The sequence below is a fragment of the Sceloporus occidentalis genome, unplaced genomic scaffold (genome assembly GCF_023333645.1).
Source record: "Sceloporus occidentalis isolate IW3139 unplaced genomic scaffold, rSceOcc1.0.p SCAF_5, whole genome shotgun sequence".
NCBI classification, from domain to species: domain Eukaryota; kingdom Metazoa; phylum Chordata; class Lepidosauria; order Squamata; family Phrynosomatidae; genus Sceloporus; species Sceloporus occidentalis.
The window spans coordinates 66,756,531-66,779,505 of record NW_028316985.1 but is presented as its reverse complement, the minus strand read 5'-3'; the positions used below and the strand labels follow the sequence as shown (position 1 = coordinate 66,779,505).

Here is a 22,975-nt window from a genome sequence, read left to right as displayed (position 1 = left end):
ATTTTTAGCAGGCTGGCCCATTCTCCTCTGGCCATGTGGCAACTGGGCAAATAAAGGTATCACTGTTCAGTGGTTTATTGGCCAATCAAGGTATCACTGTTTGGTGGTTTTTGTTTGAATTTACTAAATGGCCAACACAGCTACCCCTGCATGTTTTCTGGATTGTGAGATACCACATTGTAGCTGCAACAGGGAAACTCTGATGAGTGAGCCGGCAGTCTGAGACCTCCAACCAAGGTAAAACCTTTTTTTTCCCTTAAATCTGGTCCAGATTGTTATGTTTTATCTCAACAACTACCAAAACATTCCTGATGCAAAAACATGGAGACTTTCTGAGGAATCCATTGTCGTCTTCTGCCTAAAAAAGGCCTATGGCCTCACAGGAATGGAGACATATTGGATTGCAAAATAGGAGTCCTTGTTGATATGCAAACAGACTTTAAATTTCCTGGACTTTGCCCAATTGCTGCATGGCCAGAGGAGGAGGGGCCAGCCTGCTACAGGTACCTGCCCCGCCTGCTACAGGTACCTGCCCCATACCATCTTAACTAAGGACAGACACAACAAAATGCAGGCATCTTACTAACATCTCTATTTTTTCTCCTGTTTGGTATGTAACATCTTGCCTGATGAAGAAGCCAGTGGAGCTTCAAAAGCTTGTAACAAGTATATTGTGCATTTTGGTTGGCCATTAAATATATTACTGTTTGGTGTTTTTGTTTGTTTGTTTGTTTGTTTGTTTGTTTGAATTTACTAGATGGCCAACATAGCTACCCCTGCGTGTTTTCTTTCTTTCAGTTAGTCTCAAAGGTGCTACAAGATCTCTCTATACTTGTGATGTTTGAGCATGCATGAAATGGTGGTATTCACCTCTGACTCATTCAGGGTTAAAATACATTTTCTGTCCACTTCCAAACATGTATTTACATACACAGTAACATCAGAAACCTGAACATTTCAATGAAATATTGTATCTACAGGTCCATAAATTCTTGTGTACCTAAGCAAAAAATTAGGTTTGATGTTTATGTTTCTCACATGCACACAAAATCTTGACACACAACCTTTTATCAATTCCCTCCTCAAATGAGAGCCCAGAATAGAGTTCCACAAATCTTTAGGAAAGGTTTCCCTCCACTGCTTCCCCGCCCACCCAAGAATGGAGAAAACTAATTATTAATACTAATAATTTATAAGGAAAAAGCAGAAACCAAATTCCCATTTATATACATAATTTTTAAAAACAACTGCATCCTCTGTTATCACTACGCCCTTCATATATCTTGTACCTTCTGTGGCATTTGTCCAATACAAAGCTTTTTTTGGCCACTTTCTGCAAAAAGTAACCTGAGTCTTTGTTTCTCCCTTATCCTTTCAAATTCCTATTTGATTCTATCAATCTGCTCATCTCAATTTACTTTTAATTATTTGTGCTGAAACAAAACTATTTCTAGTCTAGTTACAGAATAACTTTTACTGCAGACATTTGTGTTTTTTCCAAATCTAAAGAGATAAGAACTCAGTGTTACTTGTAAATTTTAATGGAAACCATGTCAGGGAAGAAATTATCTAATGAGAAGAAAATAAGAGGTTGAAATACCATACCTTTATAGCTAGAATAAAAAGAGCAGGGTATTTTTATACACAAGACAAAGGGTGGGAAGGGGTTCACTCCCCACAAGCAAAGTATGAACAGATTTTTAAAAGGATGTCACTGTGTCATTATCAAGCCGTATCAACTGAACATAACTGACCAGAAATAGTACATGATATCACCTTGTTGCTCTGAGTGTAGCTAGCCAACAGAACATTGAAGACCACAGCAACTAAACCACTGAAGCACAACAGTAGAGAAGATCTGATTGACAGCAGGGAAAACAAACAGTTCCTGTTTTTGTTTTGATTCTATGGCTACTATCCATCTACTGTAGTTGCTTCTTTAGCTACCTAGGAGCTAAGCAATTATATTTTACAGTGTGCCAGGGACTGGTACCCTACTAGGACCCAATAGCTACAACTGTTTCTTCCCTAGAAACTTTCCAGGATTCACTAGCTGATGGCTCACGGACCAACACTAGTTCATGGTGAAACAAGTTTCCATACACCTATCTCTTTAGACTGAGGAACTGAGGGTTCCTTGCCATTTGCCAGAGAACCTATATCGGCATAGATGTTTCTCTCATCACCTTATGGTTACCTGGCTCCCAACTTATGATCAACAGTATAGTCCAAAGAAGCAAACCGAGCATCAACTCTCCATTGAAAACTCTTAAGCATTGAACTCTTAGGATATTTAACATGGGAGAAGGAGCCGGCTGCTTAATGGTCTTTTCAAATAGTGATCTTTATTAAAATGAACAAACAAATGCATACACAGAGGGGGGGGGGGGGAGAAACACTATTTTCCTGGGAAAGGAACATAGATTCTTCACTGTCAGGTACATAGCTTATCATTTCATATACAATGGTCCCTCCACATTGACGGCTTTGGCACCCACGATTTTGAGTATTCATGCGGTCAAGCCATTACGTGTGCACGCACTCCTCCTCCTCTTCTCTCCTGGGCTTTTCCCCTTGGAGGAAAAAGGCCAGAAGGGAGCAGCCAGGAAGGGTGCTTGTGCCAATTTTGCCCCATTTCCTGGCCAGATCATTGCCTCCCCAGGCACCGTTCTGGCCAGCTGGGAAATGGGAGGGGATGGATCCACATGCACCCCGAAGCCTCTTTCCCAGGGGGGATGAGTGCCTATCTTCCCCAGGCATCCATCCACCCAGAAAAGGGGCTGGGAGGGGATGATCCCCACACCCCCAAGCCTCTTCCCCAGACTTACGCCCCTAACTCCCATGAATGTGGAAGGTCAACTGTAATCTGATAAAGCATTATATGTACATTTATATGTGCAAGGAATCTTACACAGTATTTTGGCAACCTAACCCATATTTCATCTTTGAAGCTAGCACTAATTCTCACAACAGTTATCCACAGAAAATAATATTTTCCACAGGCATTTATCTATCTAGATAAGAAATACAAATTCAACATACCCTAGTTGATATTGGGAGAAGAATTCTCTCTCACTTTCTTGCCAGCATTTACCAACTAGAAACAGCAGGAGCAGCATAAAATCTTCTACCTGTTCAATGAAATATCAATCCAGTCAATCCCCTATAATGTCAATGAACTGAATGAAGATTTTCCCAACTACTTAGAAATGAGATTTTACTGGTCATCAAAACCCCTAAGTGACCAATCACTGTCCACCATTTCTGGCTGGCTGCCATCCAATGATTGCATCTTGTAAATTGCAGATGAGTGCATCAGTGACATTTTCTCTTATCTCTTGTTTTCAGTTAGGTTGCTGAATCCCCAGAACTATCTTGTAAGCTTGTACTTCTTATAGACATGTGACTTCTTTACTCTATAAGGGTACATTTATTCCATACTATACAGACTTAAGGGGCTTCTTTTGCAAAACATACAGCAAAATAGAATTCTACCTGTAACAATAGACCACCTCTTTGACTGACACTGCTGTAAATGGCCCTAACCCAGCAGAAATTTTTTCTTGTTCATGTCAAAAATAGGTCTCACCATACATGTAACCATCGACTAGCTACACATTTAAGACCAATCTGACAAAACCCATAAGAAAAATATCTACATAAATACCAAATAACTGAGTGGGACTACATGGGAGTAGATGTCTTTGGTCTAGCAACTAACAAGTCTCCCTTTCCTTCACCGAATGCAAGACAGAAGTAGGGTTCCTCTACTGAAAGTTTGGCCAAACTAATCTTGTGTAACAAAAGTAAGACTACCCTAAAAGCAGTCAAATTTATTATGTAATAAGTGTCTGTTGTGCATTAGTTTGATTTCATTTATATCCCATTTTTATCCCAATATAAAGCCTAAATCTGTCTCCCATGCTATTTAACATTTACATGAAACCGCTGGGAGAGATCATCCGGAGACATGGGGCGCGGGGTTATCAGTACGCTGATGATACCCAAATAATTTTCTCTATGTCTCCGACTGATGCAGTGACTGAGGATGGCGCCTCTCCTCTCGTGGCCTGTCTGGAGTCAGTAATGGGCTGGATGAGGGAAAACCGACTCAAGCTGAATCCAGAGAAAACGGAGGTACTAGTAATAGGTTCCCCTGGTCCAGGAATGGCGGTGGTTCCACCTGTCCTGAACGGGGTCACGCTCCCTGTGAAGGACTCCGTGCGCAGTCTGGGGGTGCTTCTTGACTCGTCCCTTCACCTGACTGCTCAGGTGAATGCGACGGTCAAAAGCACCTGTCATCAGCTTCGGCTTATTCGCCAGCTGCGTCCATACCTGGCCCAGAGGGACCTTGAAACTGTGGTACACACTCTGGTAACCTCGAGACTGGATTTCTGCAATGCACTCTACATGGGGCAACCCTTATACCAAACCCGGAAGCTACAAATGGTACAAAACATGGCAGCCAGGCTGGTCACTGGTACTTCCAGGGCCAGCCACATTACACCGGTGTTAAAAGATCTGCATTGGCTGCCGATTCGCTTCCGGGCGCAATATAAGGTGTTGGTGATGACCTATAAAGCCCTAAATGGCTTGGGCCCAGGATACCTGAAGGACCGCCTCTCCCCATACATTCCGTCCCACACCCTCAGAACATCTGGGCAGCAACTACTTAGGGTTCCCGGGGCTAGGCTCGTCTCCACTACCAGGAAGACATTTTCCATCGCCGCCCCGGCCCTCTGGAATACGCTGCCCATAGAGCTCCGCTCGGCCACCTCCCTGGCCCAATTTAAAAGGGATTTGAAGACCTTCCTTTTTGGTATTGCATTCCCCGACTAAGATGTCCTATGGACCTCCTTCCTCTTCACTGGCAAGGGGACTGGCTAACTCGGGGCTTTTTTCTGTTTTTTTTTTTTGTTTGTTTGTTTTTTATTGTAATGGTATTGATGTTTTTAATGTATTGTTTTTAAAATGTTGTAAACCGCCCTGATCTGTGGAAGGGCGGTATATAAATAAAATTTTTATTTTTATTATTTATTTTTATATTTTTATTAAATATTTTTGATAAGTATTTATTAAATAAATAAAAGAAAGCTTTTACAAATCATATTCCAGCTCAACAGCTGTTCAGTCCATGAAAGCTTATACCTTATTAAAATCTTTAAAATTTTACAAGACGCTTTGTTACTTTTAAAATGTTATCTAAATATTAAAATGCATATTTGTATACTTGGTTTACACAAAATGAACAAATCTATATACTGCAAGAGCAGGACGAGTTTTTGCAAAGATTAATAGGACAAAAATGTAAACTACTGGTAATTAAAACTGTGCCTATCTGATTAAAACTACAGAAAGGAGAGTAGGAAAATAATGGGGCAGGGAGAGTTAACCCCCAAAAATGCTTCTTTGGTGCACCACTCAGAATCATTCCTTGGGACTACCACTTCCTACAGTTGCTTCTAAAGAGAAGAAGATTCAGCTGTTGCAACAACAACAGCAAATTCAGTAATTTATCGCACTTTTGCATCCAGCTTGGCCCTCAAAATACTGTTCCTCACTTACATTTATAAACATAATGAATAAAAGCAATCTCTTACACAGTATACAAAAATACAGACGAAGCAAACACTACTTTGCAACAGCAAGAAGGCAAAACATGCTCAGACAGTTCCTTTTCAAAAGAATTATGGCATGCTGAAGTAGTGAGCAACAATAGAACAACACTCTGCTTGTTATGGATAGATTTAGCATGTCACTGTTACTAATCATTTTTAAAAATAAGTTCTGCATACGGTCCTGGAGACTAGTTCCCAAAATACCAAGGATGCACACATCATTACCTAAATGTAAAGCACCAGTGAACACATGGGGTCTGGTGTGTGTGTGTGTGTGTGTGTGTGTGTGTGCGCGCGCGCGCACATGTGCCTTCAAATCACCTGTCCACCTACAGTGACACCATGCATTTCACAGTGTTTTCCTTCCAAGTAAACATTTTTAACATCTACCTACACAAAAGCATGCTTTTACACATGTAGACAAATTAAAGCAAACCAGAACTGCCAGGGCCCTAGTGGGCAAGACTTGGAGTAACAGTAACTGCATTGGCATATAACTGGTTTAAATTTATAGCAGCCATTCAAGAACAAAAAGCGGCCGCCCGGCTGGACGGGCAGGCCGCTTTGCCGCTAGAAGCGGCGATAAACTACAAGCCCCAGAGGCTTCTGGGGCTTGCCCCGGCCCCTTATTGGTGCGCGGGGTGGAAGTGGAGTCGCTTCCGCCCTGCGATGCTCTAGGGGCCGGGCTCTATGATCTGGGAGATCTGGTCCTCCAGGGCAGCTCATTGGTCAGGTGCCCAGGAGGAGGAGTCTCCTGGATCAGGTGACCTGGGGGCAGAGCCGAGGCCTATATAAGGCTGTGCGGCCAGCTCCGGCCCTCAGTCGGTGCTTGGCTCCGAGCGGTTCAGAGCCAAGTAGGAAGGGAGGAGGCAATGGAGTGCTTCTCCCACCCACCCACCGCTTGGTTCGTGGGTTTTTTGTCACAACTTGGAGTCAGCAGCATAGGCCAGGATCTGCACGGTGTGGTACCAGGGCTAGGGAGCTCTGGTTTGGGAGTCAGTCGGGACTCGGGGGCGAATAGGGCAGGCGTATGGCCATTGCGGGGGCCATAACATGAGGATGCCTAGGGGCTTAGCGAATATGTGAACGCATGGCAGAGTTGCAGTCAAGCGGTGTTCCTTAGCCCCTAGGTCATCCCAATGCCTGGTGGGTACCAGGTTTTCACTAATCAGACAAACATGGGGTTGTTTGATTTCGCAGATCCTGACCTCATGCTTGGTGCCAACCCTACCAATTGTTTGCTATTAATAAAGTTGTGGCCTTTCCTCCAGCTTGGTTTCCTGTGGTTATTTGTCAGTGGCATCTGAGGCAACAGGAGAGAAAGAGAATAAATTTTATTGCTTATCCAAAAATGGCAGGCTCTTAATTCACTCAACTCCCACCCCTACCAACATACAAATTCTCTTTCCTGTCATGGTCTGCTGTCAAAATAGGTGAGTACGATATCTTCATGAGAGCAATAGTGCAGTTTGCCTGAAACCATAGTTTGTAAATTCAACTCAAACCATGGCTTCAGTTTGTGTTCTGGAAGGGCTAGTGCATAAGATGTTGATATCGGAAACACAGCAGAAAAAATTGGGCTCAACATTCCTCTCATACACAGTTGCCAAGCCATTATCTCCCTCCCCCAAACATACATAATAAAACTTCTTATCAGGATGCTTTCCCCCCAAGCCTCTTCATAGTTTGAACTTGCCCATATGTTTAAAAAAAAAAGATTCTTCCCAGTTCTTGAAACTAAAACAGCACTTCCTTTGCCCAAGGAAATAAATAATGTTGGCCCTGGTGCTAATGATGTAGTGCTAGGAGGAAGAGCAGCAGTAGCCAGAAAAATCAGCATTGCCAGCATGGCACTCAGGACTGCAGAATCCACCTTGTATTCTCTTTACCAACCACATAAGCATAGTAACAGTAGTAAGTGGGAAGTAACACTCTTTCTTGAGCAGGTAAAATGTGAAGGGGCTGCTGTTTATTCTTCCTCCTCCTTCCTTGCTTCGTCAATAAGCTGGGATGTGGCAAGGAAAAAGAGAAAGGCAAGAAGCAACGCTGATAGGAAAAGTTTCTGGTGCTGGCTTCTATTAGAATGAAAGCTTCCAAAGCCTTCGTGTGTGTGTTGTGTGCCTTCAAGTCATTTCCAACTTATTACGGCAACACCTATCATGGGATTTTCTTGGCAAGATTTGTTCAGAGGAGGTTTGCCATTACCTTCCCCTGAGGATGAGAGCATGCGACTTGCCCAAGGTCACCCGGTGGTTTTCATACTTTAGTTCTCAAAAAGTAACCTGGCCCAACTGAGGATGTCAGGAATCCAGCCACTGCTTGGTTCCTTTCTCTTTACACACTAAACTAGGTCAGTCATGCTGATAGCACCACAGGTAAGTCCAGCAGGCTCACTGAACTATCTTTGCTGGGGATGGAAGAGAAACAAGGGACTAGAAAGAGGGCTCCATGCAAAGTTGCTGTGGCAAGCAGAAGGCGGAATGGTGGCAGAATCCAGGGTATGTGCATCCATTCTTTTCCACTTGTGCAGCAGCCCAAATCCACCATAAGGACGGATGAACACAACAAGATAGAGAGCAAGGCCTCTGTTGCTGTTGTTACAGGAAGGGCACGCTCATATGAGAACAGACAGTTTCTGAAGTAACCTAGTCCTAAATTCTTGACTTTAAAAATCTAGCAATAATATTTTATATTGAGCAATCCCCTCTCAAAAAAGGCAGCCAGTTTAGATAGCAGTGGGCCTTCCACATTCACTGAGGTTGGGGGCACAGGAGCCCCATGAAATGAAAAAACCACAAATAAAAACACTATTTGGGCAGCAACTACTTAGGGTTCCCGGGGCCAGGCTTGTCTCCACGACTAGGAAGACTTTTTCCATCGCCGCCCCGGCCCTTTGGAACATGCTGCCCATAGAGCTCCGCTCGGCCACCTCCCTGGCCCAATTCAAAAAGGATTTGAAGACCTTCCTTTTTGGCAACGCATTCCCCGATTAAGTTGTCCCACGGACCTCCTTCCGCCGCACTGGCAAGAGGACCGGCTAACTCGGGGCTTTTTTGTTTTCATTGTAATGTTTTTAATGTTGTATGATGTTTTAAAATGATGTAAACCGCCCTGATCTGAGGAAGGGCGGTATATAAATAAAATTTATTATTATTATTATTATTATTATTATTATTATTATTATTATTATTATTATTATTTACCTGAAAGAACACCTCTGTAGGAATCTCTAGTCCTCCAGCACAACTCTATGGTCAACATCTGCCAGAACCTGACCATAGAATCATTCTGGAAGACTACAAATGCTTAGAGAAGTGTTCTTTCTAGGAATCTCTAGGTCCTCCAGCATGACTTCTGGTGGATGGTTGACCACAGAGTCACAGAGGAGGACCTAAAGATTCCTAGAGAGAACATATTAATCAAATCAGTGAATAATCAAATCCACAAAAGTCAAAGCTACAAATGTAGAGTGCCAGCTGTATAGTTATAATTATTATTACTACTTCTATTACTATCATATATATGGCACATCAATGAACATGCTGGTTTATAAGTAAAACAACAATAAAAACAGGCAACCCTGCCAAGAGCATACAATCTAACAGAAGAAACAAGTTGCAAACTTCAAATTTTAATTTACCAAAATAGCAATATTGTAGCACCCTTCCCAGGAAGAGACTGTGTCATTTGACACTGACTGGGGTTCCTAGAGAGTTATTAAATGCAGACTCAAATAAAGAATAATGCAGTAATCTAGACTGGAAGACATTAGAATACAGAATCATAGAATCTTAGGCCTGTTACAGACAGCCAAAATAAAGCTGCTTCGAGTCACAGTGGAGGTATGGTGTTTCAATGATGCATGCGTCCTAAGAGTCCAGAAGCTACACCAAAGCCATGCTCCAGTCTTTAGGGCTGGAGCGTGGCTTTGGTGCGACTTCTGGACTCTTAGGACGCATGCATCATTGAAACACCATACCTCCACTGTGACTCGAAGCAGCTTTATTTTGGCTGTCTGTAACAGGCCTTAGAGTATGGAAGGGACCAAAATGCCAACCCTCTACCATCAAGGAATACACAACTAAATACCTTCTGAAAGATGGCCAGCCAAGTTCTGTTTAAAGACCTCCAAAGATGCAGAGTCCAACATCCTCCAAAGCAATCTGTTCCACAGTTGAACAGCTCTTGCAGCACCAGCACTGGAGTTCCATAAAATGTATATATTGCTTTTAAAAAGTGCAGTAGACCAAAATATGTAATATATTCCCTTCCAGATTTCTGACTAGCAGTTTCCATTCTTTCACCACCCCATCCCAGTCTGATTTCACATATCTATTTATTTACGATTTATATCCTGCTTTTCTCCCCAAAATGGGAGAAAAGTCAATTTATGGTAATACTGAACAACATGCAGAACAGTGTAGTACAAACATGCCAATAACGATTCCAACCCAGACAGACTGCTCACCTTCTTAATACATGACCACTAAGCTTACCTAAAGGTCCTGAACTTCAAACAATTTCAATTAATTTGGAAATCCAAGTACATAATATCTATCAAATCACTTTTAGATAGGAGAACTCTCTTTGAAAAAAAACCATTCCAATTCATCTTCCAAAAGGTTACGGTTCTATATCAAGGATAGAGAACATATGGTCCTACAAATGTTGTTGGGATGTAGCCCATGATCCTTTGCCACTATGTTGTCTAGGATCAATAAAAGTTGCAGACCAACAACATCTGGAGAGCCATATGTGCCCCACCCAGTTTATATGTTGAAAAAAATCTGGCTTCAATTATACCTTTCTATCAATTTACCCAGAACAGATTTTATGCTAATAGGCTTATAATTTCTAAACTCCCCCTGGATTCTTTTCTAAAGATTGGTGTTTACATTGGCTATCTTTCAATCCTCTAGTGCAGAAACCAATGTTAGTGACAAGCAGCATATTTTTCTTAGAAAATAAAAAATTCACATTTGGGTGTATACTATTTGGACCCGGTAGCTTGATCACTTCGTTTATCTATCTGCCCTAGCCTTTCATCACTTCTGTTTGACCATAGATCTGGCACCCTCGGGGGGGTGGGGGGAGCAATACTGGCCTTGCTATCTGGCATATATCTTCTATTCCAAAGATTAAGGCAAAATACTTGATTTTCTTCTGCATTCTCCACTAATTATTTCACACTATTACCATTAAATGGTCCCAAAGCCTCCCAGCTTAATTTCCTGCTTCTGATAGTTAAAGAAGTTGTTATTGCTTAAGATAACTAAAAATGAGCTCTCCCTTCAAAATAATTTTATATCTCTAAATCTCTTTTTGCCTGTTTTTGCCATTAACAATTTACATTTGTTTGGGTTACATTTTTTTGTAATTTTATATTCTTTTATATTTTTTATTTCCTTCATGTAGGCAGGATTCCGACTTTTTAATGGAAGTCTTTCCTGTTATAGCTTCCTTGACTCCCCTCATTAACTACAGTGGTATCCACTTGGATCCCCCTTACTTCTCCTAATCTATGTTATATCTGAATTCTATTATCTTGATTTTAAATAACCTCCAAGCATCCTGAAGAGATATTCGCCCTCTTCATGCTTTCTTTCAACTTACTTTTAACAAAGCCTCTCATCTTTGAGAAGTTTCCTCTTTTGAAGTTAAAATATGACCATGCTGGTCATTCTGGGCAACTAGCTCCTCATTGTATTGAATCTGACACCACTATGGTCACTGTTCTCAAACTGTTCAACAATGCTATCATAGTGTGCCAAATCCTGGGCATCAATCAGAATCACCAAAGGTTATTTCTCCTTCAGTGAGCTCCATGTCTAATAACTGTGGGACACAATAATGTGTCAGATCCAAAAAAGTTATCTTTTTGTCACAATTTGGATGAACACTTATCTCTAGACAATGTAGGGAGGGGAGATGAAATCACACTCTACCACATTTTGTACTCTGACTGCCTCCTCAATTTCTTCCCCCGTTCCAATATCACCCAGAGCACCTTGATCAGAGAGGCAATACTCATGAGCTGCCCAGTTCCTTTTGGTTTTTCTCCCAGTAGATAATTAAGCTTCTCTGAAATAGGAAAGGGAAGCATCTTTCCACAAAGGAAGCCAGTCTACACATTTGGGGAGCTTTCTTTTCCCAGGAATTCAGCATAAATTGGGAAGCATAGTATCAAAGTATCCATATCACTGAGCCTACTGTAGAAGGGGAAGGCGTTTTAGTGCAATTTAACTTTCCAATATGTGTACTGTTTGTAACTATTCCAGGGCCCTGATCTTCCCAGTTCCCAGGCCAACTTAGGCTCATCTGTCAAAATAAAGTGTAATCAGTCAAACCAAAACAAGGGTGTATTGATTACATGAAGATATTAAGTGGGATACAGCAACAAAATCCAAGGAAAGGCAAAATTAGCTGATCTTTGTAGTCCTTCTTCACAGCTGCTGTTCACCAGAGTCCCCACAATGAACAAGATGCTGCCCAGTTTCCGGGATTAGACTACAGCCAGTGCACCCTTCCCAAGAAGAGACTGGTCTTTCCCAATTTTAAATAGCTTTTCTCCCTTGTTCTAGAAGGTAATGACACTTTCTCAAGCAAAGGGAGAAGACACTAATATCACATCCTAACTAATAAAGGAATATTTTCCAAGGCATTCTAATATGGAAAATTCTTATTCATCCCTTCACTGTGAGCTGACCTTGCACTGCCTACTGGAGAAATCACAACTACTGAATGCCACAATATTACTTTTTGCTTCAGCCATATTAACTAATAGACTAATTAACTACTGAATGGTGCAGTATTACATTTTTTTCAGCCATATTAAATAATAAATGTCCATTTACTGTGCTGCATGTGTGTCATGTGCCTTCAAGTCATTTCCAACTTATAGCAACCCCAAGGGGAACCCACCACAAAGGTTGGTTTTTTTTTGACAAGTTTCTTCAGAGGGGGCTTGCCATTGCCATCTTCTGAGGCTGAGAGAGTGTGATGTGCCCAGGATAACCCAATGGGTTTTTATGGTTGAACAGGGATTCAAACACTGCTCTCCAGAGTCCTAGTCCAGCAATGACATGCTGGCTCTCTACATTATGCATCCCTTAAACATATAAAATATATGTATAGGATGAATCTGAGAGCAACTTATAGTCCTCACCATTCACCATTTTGACTATCTTACTTAGAGACATAGAGGTTAATGGACATATACATAAATTAATGCTGCAAAAACTCACACTCTGATCTAAACAAAATGGATTGGATCCAGACTTACCATGCAGGTCTATGCAGAAGCCCCACTTAGTTCAAAGAGGGATTTTCAGCTATGAAAAGGACTGCACAATAAGTTAACTGCAGTTGGCTCCTGTTCAAATCAATGGCCATAACTTATCACGCTGCTAGTAATGGTTACTAACTGCAACCAATCAGGGCTACAATCCTAAATGAGATAGGGTACCCCATGGCAGAGGGGCCACCCCAGAGCAGCAGCTTAACTACATCTAATGACCCTCAGCATGACTTTGGAAGGGGGACAGATTGCTCTGCCCATCTAGACAGAGCCCAACATCTTTCTAAGTAATTGACACAAGAACAATGTGTTTTATATGTACAATGCACGCAAACATGCACACACATATATACACACACAAGCAGATATGTATGCAACCATTAAATGAAACCACCAGAAGCTGACAAGTTTTTCCTTAATAACCTGTGCTCTGCCTCGAGTCTTGAAGACAGGCAGGAAATAAATAAATTATTATTATTACTATTATTATTAGAGTGTGCTTTCAGTTTTTGATGTGCTTTCAAGTCATTTCCAACTTATGACAACCATAAGGGGTTTTCTTGGCAAGATTTGTTCAGAAGAGGTTTGCTATTCCCATACCCTGAGAGTGGGAGCATGGGACTTGCCCAAGGTCATCCAGTGGTTTTTATGGCCAAGCTGGGAATCAAACCCTGGTCTCCAGAGCAGTAATCCAGCACTGACCATTACACCATGCTGGCTCTCATCCCTTTGCGGTGCTTTCAGTACCGCATGGTAATTCTGAAGTGACCTGGTCAGCAGCAATATCAGCCTCATTAGGTTTAATGGGACTCCTCATCCTAGGTTTGCTGCCACACTGCAGAAATAAAGTAGTTTGATACCACTTTAACTTCCATGGCTCAATGCTATGGAATTCTGGGATTTGTAGTTTGGTGGGGCACCTGAGCTCTCTCGCAGGGAAGGCTAAATATCTCATAAGACTTGAATTCCATAGCATTGAGTCAGGACAATTAAATTCATGTCAAACAGCTTTATTTCTACAATGTGGCAGCAACCTAGAAAGACATTTAAGATTATAGTTTGTATTGGCTTAAAATTGGGTTTACCTTTACTGGAATGTTAAAGCTAAACTCAGTTTTTAAGCAAATGTAGGCTATAATCTTAAATGTCCTTCTTAGGCTGCTACCACATTGGTGTAATGGTTTGAGGATTGGACTAGGACAATGGGAGGCCAGGGAAACTCACTGGGTGACCTTGGGCACGTCACACTCTCTCAGCCTCAGAAGAAGGCAAAGAGAAACCTCTTCTGAAGAAACTTGCCAAGAAAACCCCAAGAAAGTCGCTATAAATTGGAAATAACTTGAAGGCACACAACAACAGTAAACTAATATTTTATACATAATTTAAGAAACCTTGCAGCAATGCAAGGATACAGAGTAAGCCTAGACCTGTGCGTATGTATATATGTATGAATCTGTGTGTAGCATGTGTATCTGAGAACAGAACCACTGAGGTGAATGCCATAGTGTGCATACAAAACATTTTATGTTATTTCTAGTACATCACTGACAAATGCCTCTAAAGGTGTAATCAGTTTCAGTGCTACTACCCCAACTTTGTTTAGTATTTTTAAGTGAACTGATAACATTCCTGGTTCCACTGTAATTTAAAATTTTCTCCCTGAACAGTCATAGCTTTGCAGTGACCTGTGTCCTAAACCATTTTCAGTTCACAAAATAAACACTGTATTCCCTAATGTGATTTAGAAAGCATATGAAGATACATTATTCACTTCTTCCTTTACCTAGAACTATCCTGCCCCATTATTACCCTAATAAACAGTTAACACTTTATTTCACAGTTAAAGAATTAACTTCAATGTGTCAGAGAAAAACATAGAAAAGCAATGTTTTCTTACTTTTTGGAGACAAGAAAACAAACAGCCTAACCATCAGATTACACTCTATTAAACAGAAACACTTGGATTTAAACCTTTGGGGGTTTACATTCTAAATTTGTTGGCAAGGCAGCAATCTTAAACCTGTTTACTTATAAGAAAGTCTTGTTTAATAGAAATGAAATAACCTTCAAGCAAACCTACGTAAGACTGAGATGTAAACTGGTTTAAATACCAATACTTTAGCTTAATCAGATTGTGTGAAGCAGCTCAAAGAGACATATCCAAATCATTCATCATGCCTGAGCTGCAAAACCCAGGAATCTGTCACTCTGTTCAGCCCAGCATACCATAACCAGTCATGAAACAAACATTTTCCAAACATATAAGCAAATCAAGGATTGTACATTTCTCGGTCAAAGACAACAGGTTTGCTTCATTTCCAACTGACATACAATTTAAATAACAAACAAGTTGGAGCATATTGTAGAGCAGTGAAAAAGCAGCAACACTGGCCAGGGGTACACTGTGCTGTGGCCAAAAGTATGTGTTTGTGCAGACTGCTTGCCCTAGCTATCTCCTTGCTTTTGCTACTACAAATATCCAGAAATAATGCCAGTGTCCCTTTCCCTTTTCTTGGCTGCATTTAGAAGACTAGCGGTGTTCTTATCACTGCATTCTCCACTGTTTGTGGTAATTACATATTCCACCTAGCATTGTGTCTTCCCTACATGTCTGAAAAATCTTGTGCTAAAATCAAGAGGAATTACTTACAGTATAACATTTGAGATGCATTCTTATATAATTAAATCCCACTGACATCAGTAATGTCTTTAGGATAGAGGTGGGGAGAAGTGTAAATCAGATTAGCACTCAGATTCCAAAACTTAAGTGTTTCAGTAAGTTTTTTGAAACATATAGTGACAGACTGTTTGTGCAACACATGGTTATTTACAATTTTACCTATGAGGGAAAGTGAACATATCCTGCACTGGAACTTGCACTCCAGGACACTAATTTTATCTTCTTCTTTTCTTTATTTTTTACAAAAATATTTATGGATGAAATCATAATTAACATTGTTCGTCACAAGTGACTTCCACTAAAATTAATGAGTTTTATTTGAAAGTAAATACATTAAGGAAAGCAGTCACCAAGAAAGCAGTCTACAACGAGGCAGTCCCATAGGTAGTCTATAAATAAAGCAAACAACTACCCCATAACCCAGTTAAATTACAGTACTTACACCAAATTATCCTGGGAGAAAAGGATAGACATTCAATAAATACAGTAAATACACTTCCTCCAAAAACATTAGTATCACAAAGAAATAGGCCAGGCTATTAGTCAGATTATCATTTTGGACTATTTTATTAAATCCTGTGTCACCTCCTCCCCCCCAAAAAACCCCTCTCTCCTCCTTCTATCTAATGGGTGTCATTCCATAACTAGCAAACAACAGATTATTTTGCTCAATGCATTTTTCTTTAGCTGTTTCACTGCAAGTGTCTCCAGTGAGGAGTGTCAGACAGGATACAAGTAGAGTTTACTTGTTTGTATACACAGATCCTCAACAGATAAAGCATACTCTTCCAGGAGTTACAGCTGTTTCAATAAACTACATCATCTTGTTTAAAGTATTCATATTAGATATTGGATAAATATTTAGTTGATGATTCAATCTTATGCCTGTGTAACTACAGTTGGCCCTTCTGATCCATGGGCTTAGGATCTACAGATTTGATATTGGCAGTCATCACACCCCTTATTAAATGGCAGCAGTGTGAACCAGGACATGTTGAAGCATGCTCATCTGCATCACTACCATTTAATAATATGGGGCACAATTATTCATGCATTTTCACATTTGCAGATGGGTCCTGGAACTGACCCCCCCCCCCCATGGATCCAAAGGGCCAACTTTGCTTTAAATATATCTAACTTGAATCTCTACTTCCTCCCCCCCCCCCTGTATTTATGAAATATTTTGCCTAAATTTGCAAAATATTGCTGGCCGTTACAGCAATTGTGCACAGAAATGGGCAATTAAGCTATACTTTTAAAAACTGCAACTTTCCTAACAACTTGTGGGATAAGGACTTCATCCTGCATGAGTACACTAGCAGGCATGTACTACAACTAGTTCCTATTATGATTTTCTACAACTTCTATAGCAGTTTAAATATACCAACTTATTTAACTTTAACAATTGCCTTCTTTATAAAAAGTACTCATGTGTGTATGTTCTTAGCAAAACAACTTTATACTAACATGTTACAATTGTATTAGATTCAATACATTCTTGACAGGTTTGATTTATCTGATACAGTAAAGGAGCAGTAGTAAAAATACTTTTCAGGTGATATGTGAATCCTTTATCATAACCCTTGCAGCATTTATCAAGCCACCATTCCCACAGAACTACAGGTTCATCCACCTGGCTGAAATAAGCAGAAAAACAGAATTTATTTCCTTCTAAGAATTTGGGCTATAGAAGATGAAAAAGAACAAAGAAGTGTCATGGGTTACTTTTAGCACAACCTAACCCCAAACTCTTGGGTGAGGAAACGGTCATCACTTTGAAGTGAGTCTGATGATATCTGAGGCTGAAATCCTATGAACACTGACTGGCACGTGAGTAAACCTTGCTGAACACTGTGGCGCTTGTGCCACAGTAAATATGCACAAGATCCCACCGCCAGATTACCTTTTGGGCAATTTCTGCAAGAAAACAAAAGATGATAAACTAAAATGCTTCCTTACTTTCATCTATCACATAGTTATTTTATTCTTCCTTAGAGAAGAGGCTGCTGTGTTTTCTCCCCTTCAGTTTAGGGAACGCACAGCAAGTGGAAGACAGTTATTCTATAGAAACTTTTCCCTCAGCCTCAGTCACCTTCTCCCTCCCTCACAGGCACCATCTGTAACACTACACCAACCTGTGTGTCTTGCTGTCAAACTTGATGCCACCAACAATTGTTTCCTGTGGAAAGGGGACCCAAAAAGACTGAGAACTCGCTCTGACAATGGAAGTACAGTGAATAGTTTCCCTTGGCTGTAGAGCAAAGCCTGCCATGCAGTGTTTAAGTCTAATTATTAGCAGTCTGATCAAATGTTTCAGGGAAGTGTTATTTAGACACAAAATCCTGAGCCTATTTTCACTTGTTCTACCTTTTACCCATCCCTACCCAAGGAATTGTTTTGTTTCTGATTTTTACATTTGGGTAATGAATAGCTCAAACACTGGAACAAAGGGGCAGCTAGCATTTTGTTTTATGTCCCCCCCCCACTCTTTCTCTGTCCTCACCTCACAACTCTGCAAACAAAGCCCAGCTTGTCTTCCAGCTATTTACCTAACCAACCCACAAAACCTCTGGAAATTAAACTTTCACAACTTTTCTCTTCTTCGCCTTGAATTTCAAGAGCCGAAATGCAAGAGAGAAGGGCTCCCCCACCAAAAAGAAAAAGGCTAGGAAGCACGCCTGGGGAGCTGCAGATAGGTCTGCCTCCATTATTTATTAATCTATTGTTTTAGGCTAACGTTCTGGATGGTTGTTGTTCAAGGTTAACACTCTCTCTGGCAAGCTCCATCAAAAGGCCCTGTGGAGGCGGAAGGAGGAGGGGAGAGAAAGGCCTCTGGAGACTAAACAAACAGCAGCCAGCAAACACACACACACACACACACACACAGGGCTTTAAAAAGTAAATAAGCTCAGTCATATATATAAAGGCAGCAATCCTGGCCACGGAGAAGGTGGAGGATGAAACACCTTCTTCCTTCCTTCCTTCCTTCCAATGCAGGTGCAATTTATGGAAGGAGGAAAGTCAACAGAGTTGGTTGGAGGTGGCCAAGGGTCAATGGTACCCCACTCCCTTCTCCTCCTCTTTCAAGCTACCTCTCCCCTTTTCCCCCCAACCCACTTGCTACAGGCTGGCCAGGACACGTCCTCCTTTTCCAGGACACGTCCTCTATGTCAGCTTCCTGCCCAGAAAAAGTTCCAAAACATCCCCCCCCATTTTCAGCACGACTCAGAAGCATGCATCCACACTGGAGAAATAACCCGGTTTGGCTCCGCTTTAACTTGTTGCCTGGCTCAAGGCTATGGAATTCTGGGAGTTGGAGTTTGTTGTGGGGCCCAGTGGGGCCCCACAACAAACTCCAACTCCCAGAATTCCATAGTCTTGAACCAGACCACAAGTAAAAGTGTGGCCAAACCGGGTTATTTCTCCAGTGTGGCTGCAACCCAGGATGCTTTCTGCCTTTGGAAGTGCCCCACGACTGTTGTTGTTGTTGTGTGCCTTCAAAGGCTGAGAGAGTGTGACTCACCCAAAGCCATCCAACGTGTTTCCAGGACACCTCTAATAAGGTCCAAAACACACTGCAGAAATGAGCCAGTTTGGGACCGCTTTCACTGCCCTGGCTCAAGGCTAAAGGGAAACCCTGGGAGCTGTAGTTCTGTGAGACATGTTTTAGCCTCTTCTGCCGGAAACTCCAATTCCCAGGGTTCCCTAGCACCGAGCCCTTGGAGCTAAAGCGGCCTCGGAGGGGATCCTTTCTGCAGTGTGTTTGGGTCGGAGCTACTGAAGTCTCGGTGCAACATTGAAACCACGCCGGTTTCCCTCTCTTCCCTTTCTTCCTCTCCAAAAGCGTGCGAGACAAAGTTGCCTCCTCTGAAGAAAGAAAGAATGAGACTGCTGGAAAAAGAAAAATTAAACTAAAAGACAATCGCAAACAGAAAAATGAAGGGGAACGTGAAATAGGGGAGTGGGAGATCCCTATCGTTTCCCACCTGCCTTGGCACAACAACAACAAGGTTCCTCCTCCGGGGAGTTAAACTTTTTCAGAAGCCAAGGATGGGGGGAGGAAAGGGAGAAAGAAAGGAGGGAGGGAGGGAGAGGAAGAAAGTCAGGAGTCAGAGACCCTGGGCTTCAAGGAGGGTGGGAAGAAGGGAGGGAGGAGGAGGAGGAGGAGGAGGGCTACTATAGGAAGATGGGGGAAGAGAAGGGAAGGGAAGAGGGGGGGAACTTACCACCAGGAGCGCCCGCCGCCTCCAGTCCCGGGGAGGAGAGGAGGAAGAAGAGAAAGAGGGAGAAGACGAATGAAGGAAGAAGAAAGCCAAGGAGCCAAGACAAAACCCACCGCCGACGCCGCCACTGAGGGAGAGGAGGGTTTGCAAGAGGAGGAGGAAGAAGAGGAGGAGGAGGAGGAGGGCTGGGAGGCGGAGGGAGGAGGGAACAACAGCCAGGGAACAACAAACCCGGGATGGAGAAAGAGAAAGGAAGGAAGAGAAGAGAGAGAAAGGGAAAGAAAGAGGGAAGAGCCACAGCCAGCTTGGAAAAGAGATGGGAGTCTTCCTGCAACTCCAGGGCCTGCGAAGCACCACAACCGACAACAACCACAACCCCCCGAGGAAGGGAGCAGCCCTGCTTCTGCTTCTCTTTCTCCTCCTGGCGCTCTCTCTCTCTCTCTCTCTCTCTTCCTGAAGGAGGGCCTGGAGGGGGAGAGTGTGCAGCTGCCTCGGTGTGTGTAGTGTGTATGTGGGGAGGGGTAGACCTTCCAGTCCCCCCCTCGTCACTGTGAACCGAAAAGGTCCCCCTCCGTTTTGCCATTGTGGCGCTTCTTACATGGACGCAGAGAGGCTCACGCAGGGATGGCGGGTTGTGTTTCGATGAAGAGGGTTGCAGAGGTGTGTGTGTGTACTTTTGTGTTGCGGGGGGGGTGAGGGGAGGGTCAGTTTTACTATTTTAAAAAAATATATGCGCCTCACAAACACACACACACACACCCAGCCCTCATTTGGAGAGGGGAAAGAGAGAGGTTCACGGAGGTGGCAAAGTTGTTTTGATAAGGCTGACTGGAAGGAATTGTGTACTCCGAGTGTGTGTAGACTCAGACTCTGGCGACACTGACCAGTTGAAGCCCTTCACAGATACACACTCTTCAAGCCCTCCTTTGGGGAGGAAAAGGAGAGGCTCCCAAGGATGAAGAAGTTGTCTTTAATTGTGTGTTGTGTGTGTGTCGCCCCCTCAGTCCGTCCAAAGTGTTCTGGGGCCGAGATAGTGGTCCCTCCTTCCTCCCGCCCCAGCCTTCCTCCGGGGCTCTTCTTCTTAGGCTGGGCTTTGCACCCTCCTCCTCCTCCTCCTCCTTGACCTCAGGCCCACCTGCTCTGTAAACAAACCCTGCTCCCAATGAGTTGTTTGCTCGCTCCTTCCTCCGCCTTCCTTCTCCCTCGCAACCAGTGGAGCAAACGGGAGAGGAGGGGGGCAAAAAAGCCTCGCTTGGGGCTCGCACTGGAGGAATAATCCGGTTTGGTACCGGTTTCCCTGCCAGGGCTCCATGGGATGGCATTCTGGGGATGGTAGTTGGTGGTCCCCAGAATGCCATCCCATGGAGTCCTGGCAGGGAAACTGGTACCAAACCGGATTATTTATGCACTGTGGATGGATTGAGAAAAGGCTTTAAGAGCCAGTGTTTGTGTGTGTTGGGAATCCCCTCAAACTTGGCCCCGCGCAAAGAGTTGTGGCCAAAGTGTTCCTTCAGCTCTTCCCTTTTTCATCCCCTTGCTCTGCAACTCACAGGAGGGTGTTTTTAGTATATGCCAATAAAACGCAAGCGCCTAACTGCCCTCCCTCAGAGGCTTCACACGTGCTGAAACTAAGCCTCCTTCCAACCCCCCACCCCTCTCCATCCCCATTTTCCTTGGAAAGAAAAGCGGGAATCCTGACTCAGGCGCGCAATGGCCTTCTCCTCTAAAAGCGGGGAGGAAAGAAGGAAGGAAGGAAGGAGAGAGGCGTCCGAAAGCTACACCTTTTTGGAAGCCGCCTTGGTCCAACACGAACCCAAATCGCCTCAGGCTTTTAGGAAGGGCTAAGAGCATGGCAAACCACCTCTGAACAAACCTTGCCAAGAAAATCCCCATGATAGGGGGCACACAACACACACACAACTCCATGCTGACAAGGCAACCCTCTCCGTGTGTTTTGTGGTGTGCCTTGGCGACCCTTTATCATGAGGGTTTCTTGTCTAAAATATGTTCAGGAGAGGTTTGCCATGCTCTTGGCCCCGAGGCTGAGAGAGTGTCACATGACCAAGGTCACCCAGTGGCTTTCCATGGCTGAATGGGGACCCCAGCCCTGTTTTCCACAGTCATAGTCTCAGACCCATGACACTACGCTCGCTCTCCATGTTTACTCTACTTTTTACTTTTTTACTCCATGTTTACTCCAGCTTTCCTCCTGGACAGAAGGCTGAAATAGGGGAGAGGTTCTGACTGATATTTGAGTCTTCTGTCCAGGAGGAATTCCCAAAATGCCCTCCATTTGGAGCCTGACGAAAAAGCATGCCTACATATTTCGTATGAGTGTTGTTTAAAAGCTTTTATTTCTGTCATGTGTTTCATTTGCCTGGAATATGTCCTACATTTCGCCTCGCTTCGTCCTCCTTTGCAGTTACCCTGCTCAAGAAGGAACCTCAGATTATGGCGCACTCTGCACATGCTCGGAAACTCACAGAGATTATGCGATGCTTGTCCGGTTCAAAGCCGAACCTCTCCCTCTCCCTCTCCCTCTCTCTCTCTCTCTCTTTCTTTCTATATATATATATATATATGAAATGAAAAGCCCCCCGCCCCGCTTCTTCTCACTCCTATTTGTCCCATTGAATTCCCAGCCCCATTTCCCTCTCTTCTCTCTCTCTCCTGAGGGGGAAAGGGGAGAAATGATCCGGTTTGACACCGCTTTCACTGCCATGGCTCAAGGCTATGGAATTCTGGGAAGTGTTCCCATGGTAGTAAAAGCGGTGTCAAGCCGGGTTATTTCTCCAGTGTGGATGCTGCCTCAGCAATCTCATTGCCTGCGAAACACACTGCAGGAACAATCCAGTTTGAGAGCGCTTTCACTGCCCTGGCTCGGAGCTAGGGAATCCTGGGGGCTGTAGTGTATTGTGTGGCACCAGAGCTCTCTGGCAGAGGAGGTTAAATGTCTTACAAAACGATACTTCCCAGGATTCCTTAGCATGGAACCAGGGCAGTTAAAGCGGTCTCAGACTGGATTGTTTCTGCAGTGTGTTAAAACTCGACCTAAGCGAGACATAAAAGTGAAAAGGCAAAATACTCTTTTGAGGGGAAAACAGCCCAAGTAATTTCTGGACTTGAAAGAGGGGACTGGGGCTTTCCCTCCTCCAGA

At 43.1% G+C, this 22,975-nt stretch overlaps 1 protein-coding gene across 1 annotated transcript in view; it reads right to left on the bottom strand.

Moving 5' to 3' along the window:
* FOXP2 (forkhead box P2) overlaps nt 1-19,953 on the bottom strand; it is a 475,962-nt gene extending 456,009 nt beyond the window's left edge. The window contains exon 1 of the mRNA XM_089524323.1: nt 19,822-19,953. The gene's annotated coding sequence lies outside the window, so the exon portion shown is untranslated. The remainder of the gene's footprint in view (nt 1-19,821) is intronic.
* Between the last annotated feature and the right edge of the window lie 3,022 nt (nt 19,954-22,975).